This window comes from Pseudonaja textilis, chromosome 6 (assembly GCF_049901715.1).
Source record: "Pseudonaja textilis isolate UNSWEBS1 chromosome 6, rPseTex1.2, whole genome shotgun sequence".
Taxonomy (NCBI): domain Eukaryota; kingdom Metazoa; phylum Chordata; class Lepidosauria; order Squamata; family Elapidae; genus Pseudonaja; species Pseudonaja textilis.
This window is the reverse complement of record NC_141995.1, coordinates 15,960,269-15,979,090: the sequence shown is the minus strand read 5'-3', so window position 1 is coordinate 15,979,090 and position 18,822 is coordinate 15,960,269. Positions and strand designations below refer to the sequence as shown.

The following is an 18,822-nucleotide window of genomic DNA, read 5'->3' as shown; positions in this document are numbered from 1 at the left end:
GAGGCATGATTCCAGGAGAATCCTCAGACTGCACTGGGTCTGTTTGGGGTGGGCAGTGCAACCCTATTCAGGCCAAAAATGTTATGTTCCTAGAGCCTTCATGTACCAGTCTTGTTAAGGTTGAGCTGAAGCTTCTTATCCCCCATCCAGACCTTTACCCACCAAATGCAAAGACAGGACCTTCATTCACCAAGGATAGATATATAAAGCTGGGTATCACCAGCTCTCTCCAGGGAGAAAGAGATGCCACTATGTATCTTTAGCCTTCAGAATAAAGGTTGCAGACTTTCAGAGAAATGTTGGAAATGTAATCAGATACCAGGTTTGTACTATCATATGTAGTAGATATGTCCAAAGGCAAAAAAAATACTGGACACATGTATACATGGTTAGAAAAAGATATGATAAAGCAACATATAGATCTTAAACCAGAATTTTTTTTAAAAAAAAATATGGAACGCTTCGCGAATTTGTGCGTCATCCTTGTGCAGGGGCCATGCTAATCTTCTTTGTATCATTCCAATTTTAGTATACGTGCTCCCGAAGCGAGCACGAACCAGAAATATTTTTGTTGGGCATCTTACCAGAACAGTATAATAAAGGAAATACATATCCAATTTTACATGTGTTAACAGCAGCAAGAATTGTGCTTGCACAACACTGGAAGAATGAAGAGATCCCTGCAGATGGAATGTTATAAAAAATGTTAGAATGTGCAAAGAATACTTCTTAATGTGGGACTTGTTTTACCAATGGCTAACTAACAGAAACAGAAACTAACAGAAACTAAAAGAAACTAAAAAAGTTAAAAGGACAATTAATTATATACTGAATTATTTTTAATATGGACAAGCTAATTGTACTATTACTATGTGATTATTATTGATATGTATACCATGATTATCATTATGATTATTGTTGTTTTTCAATTCAAAACCAGTTGTACCCAGACAAATATTGAATTTTTTATGTTTATTTAAAAACGTACTAATAAAACATATTTTAAAAAGAGAGAGAATGAAGGTTGCAGAACAATATAATGACCCTTTTCAAATATCTGAAGCAACTTTGCACAGGGGCTCATGATATCAGTTTTTTTTAAAAATGTATCTACAGTACAATGGTCTTAAATTACAGGAAAACAGATTCTGAATGTTTAGAAAAAACTTGGCAGGGTATCTAATTACTTAAAGAGGTGATATTGAAGCAAAGGTCTGATACATATTAAGATTATGGTTTGCAGTAGGGAGTCATATAAAGTCTTTAAATAAAAATAAGTAAAACAGACAAAAAAACAACCCATTACTTCTGTATGCTTTAATTTGGATACCCCCAATTAGCAAGGGTGGGAAAGCTGGATTCCCATCTCCCAGTTTGCAAACTAGTACCAGCCAAAGCATGCCCGCCTTGCACTGCCACCACTGCTCGCCTCTGCCACTGCCAGTCCACGGAGCTGAAAAGATCCTCTCCAACACAGTGAGCTAGATTAAGGAAATAAGATATACTCTAAGTTGCTAAACAATGTAGAGCAGAAGGCAAAAAACAAACCTACTCCCTCCTAAATATGTCATAATTCATTTATTTCATATTCTTGTAATAGATGTCATATATGCCCTAAGAAGTTAGATTACCAAAGTTGGTCTACACAGGGTGTCAAACTCGATCTAATTGATGCCCGCATCAGGGTTATGTTTGATCTTAGGAGGCCAGGGTGTTGGTGTCAGGGATGTGGCCATGATGGGCATGGCCAACTCAGTGTCACTCATTGAGGCTCTGTTTTTGACCATCAGTGCCTCCTGCAGCCCACAGACAATGAAAATGGAGCCTGCGACCTCCCCAGGCCTCCGTTTTCACTGGCCATTACAGCTGAAAACAGCATCCTTGCTCAGCCTCCCTGAGCTCCATTTTCGTTGGCAGAGGCACCACAGGCCGATCTTTCACTGTTTCCAGGGCAGCCCTACGGGCCAAATCTAAGCACCCTGTGGGCTGGATGTGGCCCCTGGCCTTGAGTTTGACACCCCTGGTCTAAAACATAGTCTCAGAATGTTGTCCTGTCCTTAGAGGACTACACTTAACTTACAGTTAAAAAATTAAGAATGGGTTGAGGAAACTTGAATGTTTATTATTTTATGACTTGTGATATAATGATGATAGAAGTCAATTGTTGAGACTTCCGGCTTGAGCTTCTTCAGCAACAGACCAAAACCTTGTCTCTGTGAGGCTTCAATCTGTGCTCACCACTGGAGTGCCTGGAGCCAGCTGTTTTTGGGGCTAAGCCACCCCTTAGAGGTGGTGAAGAGGGGGGAGACTGCCAGCAGGGTTGAGGAGATCCACATCTCTCCTCCCCAGCTGGCCATTACTCCTTTTCCTGAAGGCGGTTGCAGTGGTGGTCAGAAATGGCCACCACAAAGAAGAACTCGACCAGAAAAGAATGTGCAGGAGGAAGATAAGAAGAGAAAGTTTTGGTTGACTGCAAAATCTCAACAAGACTTCCAAAAGATACATTCTAACTGAAATATCACAACAAAAACCCCAGGAAGAGAAAGTCGAAAAAGAAATAAGAAGATATAACTCAGGACTATCTGGATTACTTGATGATTTCTGGATTCTTGGTTATTGTTTTGAAACTGTTTAAAATGGCTCCACTTTTAGAAGAACTGAAAATGGAACTTAAAAAGTACAAAAAAGATGCACAAGAAGGGAGAGGTTCTTTTGGCTTTGTATTTCAGTTTTTAGAAATGGAGATTTGGAATTATGAGAAACAACAAGAAATGCCTGCAGAACAAGAAGATTGTGACAAAGAAGAAGCCATCTTTAATGAAAAAGTAATCTTAGATGTGGGGAAAAAAGGAAAGGGGTGGAAAGAGAATGGAAATTTTAAGATTGGGAAAAACAACTTCAAAAAAAATAGAGTGAAAAATAAGTATAAAATCAGAAAGCAATAGAAGAGGGAAATGCAGAAGAGAGAATTAGAAGTAGAGAGACAAGGGGGTAAAAAGGGGAGGGAGAAGATGAGAGGGAAGAAAGAAAGGAAGTTATAAAGGACAAAAGCAAAATATAGAGAAACAGGGCCTATTTAGAGATAATGGGTGAAAACTTAATGGAAAAAGGGATTCTGCAAAGGTACATAAGATAGTATGGTTATATTAGAAGCAGAAATAATTTTAGAAAATATGAAACAACATATGATTAAAATGTCTGATAAAATAGCTATCGTAATTCAGTGGAATGCTTGTCAATAAATAAATGTAACAAAAGGTATATTTAATGATTTATAAAACATATGTAAAGAGAAATAAGGGAAAAATTAATTATGGAGATTATATGTGTTTTTAAGGAAGCATGATATTTAATTGAAAAGAAGTGTTAAAGTTGTTATGATTTTAATGATTATTAATGATAGAACTGAACTGGAATGGAATGAGGGTTTATAATTACATATATTTACAATCTTTCTTTTTTTAAAAAAGAATATAGTGTGTATTATAAGAATGTGCCAAGCAGAATTTGATTGGAAGTTATGTATTATATTGAAGGTCATAAACTTAAGGTATATATTGAAGTTTAAATAAGAGTTGAATGAATATAATTAAAAGATATAAAGTTGTCATACTCCAATATGAAATTGAAACAGAACAGACAAAAGTATAAATATAATGATTTGGATTGAGATGAGATAATCAGAATAAAATTGAGAAAATTAAAAGAGGGGAAAAACTATATAGAAAATGTAAAATAGTATAAGATATGGAATAGAATACAAAAAGGAGCATGAAATTGAGTTTGTTTCTGTATAAAGAAGTTCAACCCGGGACCATGCTATTTCATATTATCTTTTCTTAGTAAACAAATCTTCTCCTGTAGTTACAAATTGGGGTATGACACCTTTATATCTTTTAATTACATCCATTCAACTCTTATTTAAACTTCAATATATAACTTAAGTTTAGGACCAAGCTATTTTCAAAAAAGATGTTTTACTTGTATTTTGTATGTGTGAAACCCAAATAAAACTTTATTTAAAAAAAAAAAGAAGTCAATTGTTCAATGTCTTATTATTCCATTCTCAGAATCCCATTTATCCTCGATTTGAAAGATAATGTCAGCTGATAACAAAGCTCCAGCTCTATTATTTGATTGGCAATGTTTATTTCATGTTGCCAGTCAACCCTTAAATGCTAACGTCATTAAGTAATAATGGATATGCAATAATTCATGTAGCCTGCTGAGAAATGCACTTATTGCTAACAAAATACAAAAATGTGTGCTGGGGTGGGGGGAATAGAAAAAATGGCTATTCAAGAACAACACTCAGGTTTAATTCACTCGTACACTTTATGATCAACTTGCTTGTCTCTCTTTCCACCAAAATACTTAAAAGTGAAAAACACTGACATGGTTGTTGAAATGAAAAGTGAAGAAAAGGAGGGCTTAATAGACTATTCACCTCTATTTTGTTTTTTTAGATTAGGGGCTCTGGCATTTATTGAATATTTCATTTCACAATCTCCTTGATGTGGGTAAAGTATTGACAAAATGTATGCTTTTTGCTTAGGTTAAAAATTCTGACAGTCAGTACCTGGACCTTTTAGATTTCTTTAACCTGAAGTAGTGGTTGCTTATTTGTTGTATTGTAAATTCCATGCAACTTGTTTTTTTCAGGTGGAATAGCAATTTTTGTTTCTAAATACAAAAGTCCTCATTTTTAGTGGGAAACTTCTAATTTTGCAGCTGTTAAACCTTTTCCCAAGTGTGATTTGCCTTTGCTGAATTTGTCCATGCAGTTTATAGCTAAAATTGTATATAAAACTGGACAAATAAGAGAAAGATGTGCATATTTTTCTTCTTATGACCCTGTAATCCCTTTTAATGGGGCAGAGTTGGGGCAACTGAATGTAGGTGAGCATTTAAGGGATGTGCATAAGTGCACAATCGTGCCTACCAGGGATGGGATTCAATTTTTTTAACAACTGGTTCTGTGGGCGTGGCTTAGTTGGTGGATGTGGCTTGCTGGTCATGTGACTGGGTGGGCGTGGCCAACTCAATGGCACTCACATCAAGGGGTGCTTCTCCTCACCTGGCCTCTCATGACAGTGGGGATGCTGTAATGGTCGTGTAAAAAAATGGTCATGTCACTTTTTTCAGGGCCATTGTAACTTTGAATGGTCACCATTTTAGACCAAAACTCAAAAAGAGTATGTAAACTCACATTTGAATGTCAGTCTTTCTAGCTAGCCAAGAAGCCATGCTGAATGTCATTCATATTGGTTCCTTGTCATTAAAAGCTTCTTTCTGGCAGCTCTGCTTCATTATTCAATTATTTCTTCAAAGTATCAACTCCAACAGGAGTATTTCCTCCCAACAGCAGTGTAAAAAGCTTAAAACAACCCTTCCCTTTAAGAAAGTATCAGCCAAGGGGGAAAAAAAACCTCCTTCGGAGACAGTATATCTAGGCTGTCCGCCAAGAATGTAAGAAGGGTGGGAAAAAACAAAAGGAGATTTCTTCCAACAACTAGTTCTCCGAACTGCTTAGAAAGTTAACAACCAGTTCTAGCGAATAGGTGAGAACCTATAGAATCCCACCCCTGGTGCTACTATCCCTGCCCTATTGTCCCCAATTATTTGTACCCATTTCCTGTATTTATACTTATGTTTATTATCTTGTAAACTATTGTCCCCAATTATTCGTACCCATTTCCTGTATTTATACTTATGTTTATTATCTTGTAAACTATTGACAAATAAATAAATAATAAATAAATTTACTGGCCAGATACCCTTCCTGATGTCTATGTGGAGTTCACAGCAGATATTTTCTCTTTGTGCCCTGATAAGGTAGAAAAACATCTGTTCTTGCTTAGGATTGAACTTTCAACTTCTGAGTGAGAGTCAAGCATTTTCACCTCTAGACTACCCTTCCACACAAGAGAAACATACATATAAATCCACATTATATTTTATTTATTCTCTCTCCTTGATTATTTTTATAAATAACTCAAGGTGTCAAAGATGCCTAATACTCCTTCCTCTTCCCATTTTCCCCAACAATAATTCTGTGACATGAATTGGGTCAAGAGTAAGTGGCCCAAAGTAACCCACCTGCCTTTTTGTCTAAAATAGGGCTAGAACTCACCATCTCCTAATTTCTGTATAAGGCCACATTGTTTGCAGATAGAGAAAAATGTATCTTATAAGTATGTTCATTTACATTCATAGATGTGCATTGCATGTTTGTAAATTGAGCACACATATGATTTGATAATGTTGAATGGTGGGCGCATAAAAAAAAATTGAAAGATCCCAAAGATCACAGATCAAGTTCAGATAACCAATTACTTATTTTTTTTAATAGAAGTATTAATAAATAATAAATATTACAGTATTTATTACATGCAAAACACACAACAGTAGAATTCAAATCACTCATGAACTAAGGCTATTACTGAAAAAGGAAATTAGTGGTCTACAATAAATGTAAAAAAAGTATTACAGCAAGTCAATAAACATAATGTTGGTATTTATTAGAGTTTGACTAAAATGGTGGGGAAGGGGGAATTTTAACACTGGAATACTTGAACATGAAGCTTCTTGGATGAGAAGTGAAATTTCTTCTTTTTCCTTAAGGGAAAAATAACAATCCAGTTGCCTTTTAAAAAAGCACCTTTGAGACAACTATGACATAGATGATTTAGAATATCCACAAACACACTGGAACATCTTAAAATGTGTCTGCTTCTGCATTGGACTGGAAATGAGACTGTGAGAACCTTATGAGGCTTAAAAAAGTCTAATAAGACAACTTTGTGTGGTTTTTAGTATAGCATGGGGATGACCTTTAGGGGTGATCTAAACATATAACTGGAAACAATCCCTAAAGGAAGGAGATGAAGAGAATAGTGAGGTGGTAACTTCAGGGAGCTGTTAAAAGGCTGAACTCCTTGTGAAAACTTAAGAAAGGTCACATGGAGTAGAGCTCAATTGGTTTATGGACCAATTAGGAAAAATTAGACTTAAACCTGCTTTTGTCTGCTAGTTTAGCTTGAACTAAGCAGAAGAAAGGGGAAAGGAAAACTGTAAACTTTAGCTGTAAATTAGAGGATAGAGACTAGAGAAAAGAAAATGAGGAGGATAGAGAAAAGAAACTATAGATAGAGAAAACCAGTCTGGTTGAAAACTACAGGCCAATCTCACTGTGTCACGTCACATGCAAAATCATGGAATAAATCATTAACCAATCCATTACCCTCCATTTAAAGTCAAACAACCTACTCTCCCCAAAACAATTTGGTTTCAGAAAAAAAAATGTCCTGCAATCTACAACTTCTACACTGTAGAAACATATGGACTACTCTACTCAACCAGGGTAAAGCAATAGATGCAATTTACATAGAGTTCTGCAAAGCCTTTGATTCAGTGGTACATAACAAACTACTGTTAAAACTAAACTCTTACAGCATTTCCAGTTCCCTTCATAAGTGGATTACTGCGTTCCTGTCAAACAGGCAACAAATATTAAAAATAGGGAGCGCAATATCAAACCTTGCTCCAGTTAACAGCTGCACCCCCCCAAGGCAGCATTCTAGAACCCACACTCTTTATACTCTATATAAATGACCTTTGTGGTCACCTTATAAGCAACTGCGTCCTCTTTGTGGGTAACATAAAACTATTCAACACATCGACAATGCTACTGTCCTTCAAAGCAACCTTGATTATGTGTCCAAATGGTCAAACTCCAACTCCAAATCTCGACCAACAAATGCTTTGTCCTACACATTGGTAAAAAAAATCAGTAGACCAAATACAAGCTAGGCAGATATGACCAGGTTGACAACCATGTCAAGGACCTTGGAGTACTCATATCAAATGACTTAAGTGTCCAAGCATTGCCAAAAAGGCATTAAGAGTTGTAAATCTAATCTACAAAGGTTCTCCTCCGGTAATATTGAATTGCTAACTAGGGCATACAAAACCTTCGCTAGACCAATATTTGAATACAGCTCATCTGTGTGGAATCTGCACTGTATATCAGACATTAATACAATTGAGTGAATCCAGAGGTATTTCACAAGAAGAGTACTACACTGCTCACAACAGAATCATCAAACTTGAAATTTTGGGCTTGGACAACCTAGAACTATTCTGCCTATGGTTGGACTTAAGTGTAATACACAAAATTATCTGCTACAATATCCTACCAATCAATGACTACTTCAGCTTAATCCACAACAATACAAGACCATACAACAGATACAAACTCAATGTAAACTGCTCCAAAATTGATTGCAGAAAGTACAACTTCAGCAACAGAGTGGTCAATGCCTAGAATGCACTACCTGTCTCTATTGTTACATCCTCTAACCCCCGACTCCTTTAACCTCAAACTATCCACTATTGACCTCACCCCATTCCTAAGAGGTCTGTAAGGGGCGTGCATAAGTGCACAATTGTGCCTATTGTCCCTGTCCTATTGTCTCCATATATTAGTACCTATTTCCTGTATTCTTACTCATGTTTATACTTATTCCTATTATCTTGTAAGTGATTGACAAATCAAATAAATAAATATAAATATATAAAATGGAGGGGATTGTTCAGCTGAGCAGGAATCCTTGTTCCCCTCTTGCTGCCGGAAGCACTAATAAATCCCTTCATTGAGATATTTGGCATATTATGAAAATTAAACCATGCTCTTTCTTTGACAGACCATCTGGACTTTGGAAATCATCCAGAAGATATCGGACAGAAAAAAGAAAAGAATAATTCTATTTGTTATATTTTTTTTATTGGACTGTAATTTAGTATATTTAGACCATGTATAAAATCCACAACAGACTGGATTTTATTATAGATTTTAGTTGATATTTATTATTTTATACTATAATTTTTAATTGTATATTTACTTTTTTTTAATTTGTTCTCATCTCTGGTCTAAGACTGTAATAAACTGATTGAAACGTATTGGCTCAAGGGAGCAGGAGGAATAATAAGATAATACTTGATCAGTATTGTTGACAGAATAATCATTGCAATGACTTGAATTACCTTGAGGTAAGATGAGAAGGCTATAAATAAGATAGATGATAGATAGATAGATAGATAGATAGATAGATAGATAGATAGATAGATAGATAGATAGATAGACAGATGATAGATAGATGATAGATAGATGATAGATAGATAGATGATATACAGACAGACATGATGATAGTGAGTTTCCTTGAAATATTCCTCTCTTGATATTAACATCTCCCAATCTATTACATTAACCAGCAACTGTGTCTTCTATTGTGATCTTTGCACAAAATTTTTGATGTTTCTATTGACTCCAGTTATTTCGAAGCACTTGCTTATCCAGTAATGTGGCAAGGAATCAAATGCCTTCTTGTATCCTGCTATATTCAAGTTGGTCTTCCTTCACTTGCAGTTTTCCAAAATCAGCTTGTCAGTTAGGAACTAATCTTTTGTTCCTTTGCTGTTTGGGCAGCTTTATTTCTGCTCAGGTGGAAAGAGCTTGTTTTCAACAAGATGCTGTTAGATGGTCTCGGCTACTGCAACAGTTAGTAATTTGACAGTTGTTGATAAGCAGGTACAGTAATTAGCCAGAAGTTGCCTGATGCTGCCCTGTTTGTTCAATCTTTCATTACAGGCAGGTTTTGCCAGAAGTGAATCAATCTTGAATTTCACTTCCATGTGGTATGTTTTTAAACTGCCCTCCAGTGAGTGGTTGTAGATCAGTCAGATGGGTCAGCCAAAAACCATGTGTTTCATCTTTACTTGGTACCAACCAATTCTTGCTCTCCTGTGCCCTTTTCTTCATCATTTCTGCTGCTATTGCAAGTTTTTTCATTTCAGTTTCTTTTTTTAATTTGTATCTATACTGTGATGACCCGGGGCATGGCACAAAGTCAGATAATAAGTAGAGGTCCTTTTATTAGCTCCAACTTTGTGCCCAATATCCTGGTTACCTTCTGGTTTGGAGAAAAACTCTCCCAGGAACCTGCAACAGAAAAATTGTCCCAGGAACCTTTGGCTGCAGATATTCTAATCCAAAACATAGTAAACAGAAAACTTTAAACTGTAAATCCAACAAAGCAAGATAAGGCAATAAATCCAGCAGGGCATGATAAGGAGTTCCAGAAGTGAAGTAACATGGCAGTAAATCAAACCAGTTGGGAGGAGCAGCAGTCAACATTTAGATAAACATTTAGATAAACATTTAGATAAACATTTTTTCCCAGCAAACACAGCTTGCAACTGCCTCTCCTTTAAACTCCCTTCCCAGGTGTGCCTTGTGAAGGAATCAGGGTCTTTTCCTTCCTTGTAAGCCACGCAACCCAAGTTGCTCTCTTCTCCATTCTTCCCTGCATGCCCTAGGATGAAAAGAGGGTGGGCCTTGGTCTTCCTCTGAACCCCCTTCCCTTGTTCTACCTTTCTCCTGCTCTTCCCAGCCTGACTTTGCCCTTCCCCAGTTTCTTTCACAGCCAACGGAACCACTCCTCTGCTCCCTGTCAGTTTCTTCCTCCTCAGGGTCAGACTCCAATGTGGGCATGACACCATCTCTTTTATCCATGCTGCATTCTTATTGCATTTCTTTGCATTGTCCCATAGATGCATTCAGAACTGCATTGTTTCTTCTTCAGGTGTTGATTTGTTCAATACAGCCTGCATTAATAAATTGGTAGAAACATTTCTAATTCAACTGAAATTGGAGATTCTACCCCAGCGTGCAATTCAAGCTTTGCATCTGTTGATCTTCTTGGCTATAGCTTGGCTGTTAGTTGTTGTATTATTAGTTCCAATGCTTTCTTATTTCTAGATGATAATTTCTTGTTTCTTTGGTCTTCTTGTTCTTCAGAATTTTTGTTTCACCTGTTCTAGCTTATTTGCATCTGATTTTAGCATGCTGTCTTATTTTCCAACCTGATTTTTGATTTTGATGGTGAAGTATTGCTTTTTTTATTCTTGTATTTTTTGTGTTTGATTATACATCCAGGTATTCAGTTGTAACTGAAATCGAACTGTACATTAGTTGGTTTGTTTCTTCAGCAGGTGAGTTGGTACTTAGATTTGCTATCACAGTACTTGGCATATTTTCATGCTAATTATTATATTTTTACTCCTCATCTCTCAAATATATAGTTACATACAGACACATCAACCCATGACAGAATAAGCATATATAGTAACTTTCATCCCACTCCATCTCAAAGGATTGTTGTTGAGGAAAACATTAGGAGGCAGAAGTGTGTGTGTATGACAGAGAGAGGGGGGGAAGGGGGAGAGAGAGAGGGAGAGAAAGGGGGGAGAGAGAGAGGGGGAGGGAGGGAGAGAGAGAGAGAGATGTCTCATATATTTGCCTCCTAATGTTTTCTTCAACAACAGTTCTTTGAGATGGATTAGAATGAGAGTTATTAGCCCAAAATCACCAAGCTGGCTTTCATGGCAAAATGAAACTCTAGAACTCATATTCCCTTAGTTTCTAGGATAGTATTTTTAGCACTATACCAAACTGACTCTCAACATCAATATCTATAATGGATGAGTTTTTCCAGTTCCTTTGTCAAGCTAGAAAAAAGCTCTCTTTTCAACATCAAGTTATCTTTGTAACAAAATAGGTGGGATCTTTCTAACAAGCTATGTGGTGTAAAAAAAAAAAATCCTATATAAATGGTAAACTCCACACAATAATGCAAATACAGGTGCCTCCATAATATAAATGAATGTGTGAAATGCCTGCAACAATTGAACAAAGCCCTATCTGAGCCATTTGTCTATTCTTATCTGAATGCTTACTGTATGTGTGGAAATGTGGATTATAAATGGAGTGAATGAATAAAATAATTATTCATAGTAAGGGCTTTTTATCCAGCTAATGAGAGCATAGTAGCTAGTACTAAAGATATGAAACTAGACACACCAAGGTTCAAATCCATCATCAGCCAGAGAACCTCACTTTGGGCCACTCATTTTCTCTTATCCAAATTTTTTCAGGATTCTTACAAGAAAAAGTGGAAAGTGGGAGTGTTATGCTTGTTGCCTTGTATGAAAACTGGTATCTAAATCTAACAAGCACCACTCTAGTCTATGGCGATTCTTAGATATCCAGGTCATGATTGTCCCCCAAAGGTGCTTTTTCAAAAGGCAACTGGACTTTGTTTTTCCTTGAAGATATTTTTCCTTTCATCCAAGAAGCTTCTTCAGTTCTGAAGGAATGGTCAATAAATCAGTCAGAACTGAAGAAACTTCTTGGATGAAAGAAGAAACATCTTCAATGAAAAACAAAGTCCAATTGCCTTTTGCAAAAGCACCTTTGGGAAGTACCACTCTTGCTTGTATTACTAATACAGGTAATTCTTAATTTACAACAATTCATTTAGTGACTGTTCAAAGTTACAACGACACTGAAAAAAGTGACTGAAGACTGTTTTTCACACTTATCCCCATGGTCATGTGATCAAAATTCAGACACTTGGCAACTGACTCATATTTATGACAGTGTCCCAGGGTCATTTGATCCCCTTTTGCAACCTTTGCTCTTAAAAGGGAAGCAAGATTCACTTAACAACCATGTTACTAATTTAATAGCTGCAGTAATTCACTTAGATAGGTCACAAAATAGAACAAAATTCAGTTAACAAATGTTTCACTTACCAATAGAAATTTTGGGCTCAATTTTGGTTATAAGAAGAGGAACCACATTGCAAGTAAATAAGTATTTGGAATTGAACACAAGCTAATATGGAATGTTGTTTCTTTTCCAAACTAAGCAGTGAATGAAAAATTATCTAATGTGCAATTGATTGCTTTATTGATAGAAGAAAAACTTCAGTCCTCCTGGCTTTGAGCTATTACCCTATGAATCAGAGTTATCAGATGAAATTAGTGTATTACCTGTAAGGAAAAATAAGATTATTTAAAAGGGGGAAAATGAAACATATCCAATGTAATCTTGCTTAAATAAACCAAGCTTGCCTGATCTTTCCATTAAAAATAAATCAGGCACACACCAAATGAGTTTCAGTAGAGTGAAATTCCATCGGCTTCCTAATTGAAAATCACAAAATGTAAATCCTAGCATGTCTTCATTTTGTTTCAGACTAGTGCCAGTAGAAATCATTATCAGGTTTATGTAATCATTCAACTTGTTCTTCATATTTAAAGGGCTGGACACAAGTTGTTTGCCTACATCTCTGAAAATAGACTGGACATGTGTCTGAAAATGGGAAGCATTTTTTTCCTGATTTCATCAGAGTAGGTCTTCCTTTGCTCGGATCAGCATTTTTTAAAGACTAAGATGGGTTGTCTTAAGCAGCAGTTTAAGGAAACAGCAGTAGCGCTTAGTCTTATATGCCACTTCACACTACTTTACAGCCCTCTCTAAGTGGTTTACAGAGTCAGCATATTGCCCCCAACAATCTGGGTCCTCATTTTACTGACCTCAGGAGGATCACAGATCATTCCACCATGGATCTCTAATGGGGGTGTTTTGCTGTGACTTCCAAATCAGGTGACTAGCATTTTGCAAAGCAAAAACTCAACCTAGAAACCCACATGGAACATAGAGGACTTGTTTAGAATAAATAAAAAAGGTGTAGCTCTGATCATAATGGTTTTAGTCATCACAGGAATGAACCCATGAGATTGCCTACAATATGCCCTTAATGTATCAAATGATCTGCTTTCCAAGGAAAGGGGTAGCCCCCAGGTTTACCAGTCCTCATAATTGAAATGGGGTATCCAGGTAATGGAAGAAATCGCCCAAAAAATGGAAGTCAAATCGTAATACAAGTGGGCAGATGTACTTACTGTCTGACTTGGGTATTCGCCTTTCTAGGAACCATTGTTTGGAGAGCTCTTTACATTTTTTGATCTAAGGAAGGGCCCCCCAAACCTGGCACCTTTAAGACTTGTGAGCTTCAACTCCCAGAATTCTCCAGCCAGCTATGCAAGCTGGAGAATTCTTGGAGTTGAAGTCCACATGTCTTAAAGTCTCCAAGTTTTGAGATCTCTGATCTAAGGGACTGGTTTGGACAAACTCAATAGCACTTTTTTGTGTGGTTGTTGATAAAAATAGGATCGCCAGCATGATCACCAACGTCTGATGACAGATAGGGCACAACAATAACAAGAAGATACATGGATACAATATGGCATCCACTATTTCTTATTCATTTTCCTTTCTGTGGAGATGAGATTAATGAAAAAACGGATCCCCCCCCCATTCTTCAGATTTCATTTAGCAGCTCTTACGAAAACAATAAGAACAATGTCTGCAATTTAAAATCTTGTTTTGAATCACAGTGCACTGAAGCAGCTACGCCACTCTTGACAAGAAGATAGATGGAGACAGAAGACTTTCCCAAACAACTCAGCATTTTGCAGAGACAGGCAATCATCAGACAGAAAATTAAAGGAAATTTTGCATAAATACATATTTCCAGCATTTGCGTTCATATTACTCATATGTGCTTCATATTACTTTGAAAGAACCTAAAAGGGTTTAAGGTCAACTGTATAGCAGCTGTGTATAAGCAAGATAAGGGAATTAAAATCAGATGTTTGCCAATATCTAGTGAATAATTTAATTTCTAAACCTCTCTCTTATGCATATTATTTCAGGAAGAACTAAAGAAAATCATATTATTGTAAAATGGAAATGTAATTTACTGAACTCTAATCTACTGATTAGAAACATATTTTCTTCCCTGATATTTGGAAAGTTTTTCTATAACATTATTTTTTCATTTATGCATAAGAAAAAGATGCAGTTAATACCTGTATTACACTGAAGTTTTTTTCTGTTATTTTCTTTTACAATGTATGTTTAGGCAGATCTCTTGGCCACATTATGCACTTTTAGCACACTTTTAAATTATGATCTGTTCTGGAGAAGAGCATAATAGCCAAGTACATGTCATGTCTTCTCTATATTGGCCAGCTTTCCATACTTCAAATAAATCTCAAGGGAAAACATCCTGAAAATGGCCATCTCAATCACTTTATAGCCACAAAGTAAATGAACCTTTGAAGTGAACTTGTCTGAAGCCATCTTGTGCTGCCTCAGAGACCGGGAAGGGAGGGCGGAAGTAGATAGCCTGGCTAACAGTCAAAACAAAAAGTTTTCCTGTGGGAACCAAGGTCATCATAACAGGTGGCTGTTGAAAGAGGAGAGGAGCCTGCCAGCTATATTCAATGAACAATGTGACTGGAGATGCCTGGGAGGGGGGATTTTTACTCTTTTAATTGGGTGAAAACTGCAGAAACTTTTAGAGTTGATTCTCACCAGCTGTGCCAATATGATATATCCAATAAACTTGTTCTTTGAGGAAACTACTTGCCTCAGAGTTCTGCTTTCAATGGGTATGTTACTTGGAAACCTGACATTAAGCTCAAAAACAGTATCAACAGAGAAACTGAATGCCACTATGAATCAATCTTAAAATGATGTATCTCCTACATTGGGAAAACCATTTGGGAAAATTGGAACATCTACTGTAATACCACATTGGTTAATATGGTCAGCTGCATCATTCTTCAAACAAGGACTTGAAGATGTCTAGTCTAATGAAAAGAAGGACTAGGGATGGTATGATAGCAGTGTTCCAATATCTCAGGGGCTGCCACAACGAAGAAGGAGTCAAGCTATTCTCCAAAGCACCTGAGGATAGGACAAGAAGCAATGGGTGGAAACTAATCAAGGAGAGGAGCAACCTGGAATTAAGGAGGAATTTCCTGACAGTGAGAACAATTAATCAGTGGAACAACTTGCCTCCAGAAGTTGTGAATTCTCCAACACTGAAAGTTTTTATAAAGATGTTGGATAACCATTTGTCTGAAGTGGTGTAGGGTTTCCTGCCTGGGCAGGGGGTTGGACTAGAAGACCTTCCAACTCTGTTATTCTATTCTAAGACGAAAGAGCATACAGAAAGACAGCAACGTAGAAGTGAGATACCAATCCTTACCTAGTCAAGGCAGTTTGGTTTTATTATTAGAATTGCAGCTGTGGCACTATGAAAGACAAAAGGAATTGAGATGGTCTAAAAACTAAGAAAGGTGATGCTTGGGTTATGATATATTTGGAAGTGACTCAAAACAGAGCAAGAAGCTGTTGGCCATCAAGAACATACAATCATTTGTAAAACTGCTAGATTAAAGATAAAAAAAATATTTGCTTTGGCTGAGACATTACAACATTCTGGTACTCCAGTGTAAGGAGATATTTGACTTCATTTTGACTGAGATACAAACTACAGATTTCTTACTTGTAAATTTCAAATATCATTGTATCTTCTCAATGAATATAATTAGTTGTGCTTTTGTTAAAATAGTAAAAAATCATTATTATTGATTTTTTCATAAAACATTTAACATTTGCCATTTCGTGTTACTAATAAAGATAATAATGGGATTGAAACGTGTAAGTATAAATTGGAAAAGCGATGGGCTTTTCATTTCTGTTCTGTATGACTTGGGTTCTTTGACAGAACTATGGATGAGATTCAAGAAGTGAAAGTTTGAATGGCATTGTCTCTAGTAACAAAGAAAGACTCGGCTGAAACAAACGCAGATTGCACATTAAACATGTTGATTTTTTTTTAATGGGCTCATTTATTTTGTCAATAAATAAATAGGACTAAAATCTACATTGAAATCAACAAACAGCAAAACTTTATAGTAGAAAACACAATAGGATCCTGCTAAACATGGCAAGCTCATATCAAGTTTCTTTCCAGATTAGTCAATGCTAATCTGTTATGAAATGAAGTAAAGAAATGAATATCATATTGGAACATGACATAACTAATTCTATAATTTCTATAAGTGAGCAGAATTGATATTAAGATATGTCCTTTCCAACTTTTTTTTTAAAAAGTTCAACTGCTATTGAAGAAATGAGAGAATCATGATTTCTGATTTTAACACAACAAAATCAAAATCTTGTGTTGGTAGCTCTCAACCCATCAACTAAGTGCCTCCATTCACTTCATTTATTATTCCTCATAAAAGTTATGAGTCCAATTTACTACTAATCTGACAGAGCACTTATTACAGCTTGCTTTTTTATATATTGGAAGAACTACAACAAAACATAAGTGAAAATGGATAACAAGTCCCCTGGAACTAAACTGATTAGCAAAATAGTTGCCTGAGTAACACATTATATGAAGGAGTTGCAATGTTTTAAATGACATGGTTCCTTGTTTTCTCTCTATAATTCTAGTTTTTTTAAAAAATGATTTGCCATAATACTTCTATTCAGGGAAGAGAAGAGACTGGTGCTTTCCAAATTTTGATCCCATCATTATTTCTCATGGCATATTAAAATGTAAACTGATCTAAATCAGCATCATTCTGTAAGTAGCACCCAATTATTTTTTACCTGCTTCTCTTCTTGAAAATGAAAATTCCTTTTATGTTGGAAAAACTGCGGGAAAGTTATTTGTTTATTTAGTCCTTTTAAAGCAATTAAAAATGCTACAGGGATGCCAAATGTTTTCATTAGAGGTTCTTTTTTAAAAAAATTACTATTTTGAAAACTGATGCTGAAATCTGCAATGGAGATAAAGAAAGCTTCTATTTAATTGATCTGACATCTGATCTTGATGATATAGTGAGAATTAAAGCAAAATTAAAATGTAGGCATTCCTAGATAGGCAAAGTTACCAAAGATATTTGATTCCCATCCTTGACTAGTTATTTCTTCTGATAAAACTTCAGTCAAATTGTTTTACTTGTATCCAGATGAAAAGAAAGAAAGCACACAGGGATGCTGCTTAGTAGCAAGCAATGGCAAGAGCCCTACATAAAAGTAAATATGGGCAGATAGAAAACCTGTCAATCTTGAAATGCAAAAGAAAAGGTAAGAAGGATGCTAATACTGAAAGTTTTTTTTGTCTCGGCATGAAAAAAAATAAACATACTGTAGGTGATTGATGAAGCAATAGGTATAGTTTACTGCCAATTAAAATTTAATTCTTCTGATATGGTTAAAAGTAAAGCAAGAAATCATCCTTCACAATAGACTATGCTCTATATCATTGGTTCTCAGCCTGTGGTCCATGGACATGGTATCTACATATTTACATTTACATCAGCGCAATCTCTTCCGATGTAATGTACTCAACATCTGTCTGACCACAGTAGGATGACTCCAAATTGGACAAACTTTGAAGCACAGTTGGGCAGTTCTTGCTTTTCTCCTGATTACTTAGATAGTTGCAAAGAAATATACTAATAACTTAAAAGCAAATTCTTTTTTTAAATGCACAAAGTTACTTGTAAGAGAAATGCCAAACTGCTGAAGATTACATCAGTTTTCTATTTGCAGGAAGTGACACATAAATCTAAAGCTTAGTGTAGATAGTAATATCATGATGATGTCAAGCTATATTCTCAATATTGTCAGATAACATTCCTTCCTGAAGTGGGCTTATTCGTACCTTCCTTTTATCAATGATAAATCATTGTTAAGGCTGGTCAGACCAAAACTTTCTCATGGATGAAGATCCAGTCAAAATTAACTCAACAATACTGAAATAAACAATGTAAATTAAAGGATACTAATAAATAGTATTATTGGGTTTAATCACTTTTAAAATGCTTTTCATCCTTCAAATATAAATGTGTTTCATGAAGTTCTTGCCCTAAACACAGAGAAAAAGTTTTCTAGGGTTAGGTATGACTTGGCTCATTCCTCGGAGTAGTGAATAAATTAAATCAACTTTTTCAATCAATTTGGAACCAGCCTACAATCCTGTAAGGACTCAAATCAATCAAGCAACCAACCAAAGACAACACCAATCATATCTTCACTAGGTA

General features: G+C 35.9%; 1 non-coding gene across 1 annotated transcript; it reads right to left on the bottom strand.

Annotated features, from left to right (window-relative positions):
• Positions 1 to 446: 446 nt before the first annotated feature.
• Positions 447 to 553, bottom strand: LOC113434887 (U6 spliceosomal RNA). The gene has a single exon (XR_003373865.2). It is a non-coding gene; the product is annotated as a U6 spliceosomal RNA (small nuclear RNA).
• Positions 554 to 18,822: the final 18,269 nt, after the last annotated feature.